This window comes from Geospiza fortis, unplaced genomic scaffold (assembly GCF_000277835.1).
Source record: "Geospiza fortis unplaced genomic scaffold, GeoFor_1.0 scaffold102, whole genome shotgun sequence".
Taxonomy (NCBI): Eukaryota; Metazoa; Chordata; class Aves; order Passeriformes; family Thraupidae; genus Geospiza; species Geospiza fortis.
In genome coordinates this window covers 3,515,590-3,516,671 of record NW_005054373.1, presented here as the reverse complement: position 1 = coordinate 3,516,671, position 1,082 = coordinate 3,515,590, and positions in this window count along the sequence as shown.

Genomic DNA, 1,082 nt, shown 5'->3' with positions numbered 1-1,082 from the left:
CTGAGAGAAGAAAGAGGACTGTAAAACTTTTACTGTCTCTAAAGGTTTCATAACGGTCTCACACTCCCATGTATTCTTTTTTCTTTCTTACTCTACAACTATGTAAGTAAAAGAATGAAGAAAGTGCAGGCTACTTCAGTAGCATGGCTAAGAGTAAACTTGAGAACCCGAGGACTTCACTGTACCTCACATCTGCTCTTCCAGAACCTTAGAAATGGGAATTACTCCAATTTGAGCCAGCTGTCAAATGAACATAACATGATTCCCCACCTGAAACAGGCAGAAACAGCACTCTGCAAGGCACTCTCATATTCACATCATTTGCCTCTCTCCAGAAAAGCCAGCCTCCAAAGAGAAATGATCCCAGAATCATGACAACTTGGGACAGAAATCCTCTACAAAACATACCTCTGTTTAACAACTTGCACAAGATTTCATCTAAGTGGCCATTTCAGATGGCCACGCTTCAAAAAACCCGCTAACTTGGGCCATACACACTTCCTTCTTAGAAGTGTGGAAGTCAGCAGAAAAGCAAATGGAAGAGCAATCTTAGGTGTGTGGATATTTCAGAGAATCCTTCTTCAAAAAGAAATAATCAGGTTTACATCATCCTTTTATTACACCCCAATTAGAACAACCCTTTGTGAAACAAACAAGCCTGTGACATTACTGTCTGGCAGTATGGGTATGAAAGGTGTATACAAAGACACAGAGTTGTTTCACTTCATCAGATGGAATACCGATGGAGTCATCTGACCCACAGAGCAATTTAGTCTGCCAAATTCCTGTTAAGAGGAAAGCAGCTATCAAACAGAATCCAAACTTTAGGATTTATGTTCAACAGTTGAACTTTTTAGTTCACGTTCACCAAAGCAGACTTCTGACTTTCAGGTAGCTCAGACTATATAAACATCTTTACAGCCTTCTTTCATCCATGCCAGTGTTTGAACAGAACTGAGCCCTTCTGATAAGGTATCAAACCAACTTGTAAGAAGTTGCCATGTCAGTGTGCTAGAGATTTTGTCTGCGTCACCATTCCCTTGAATACTGTGTCATACAGTTTAAGCATTGCCATATAAGAA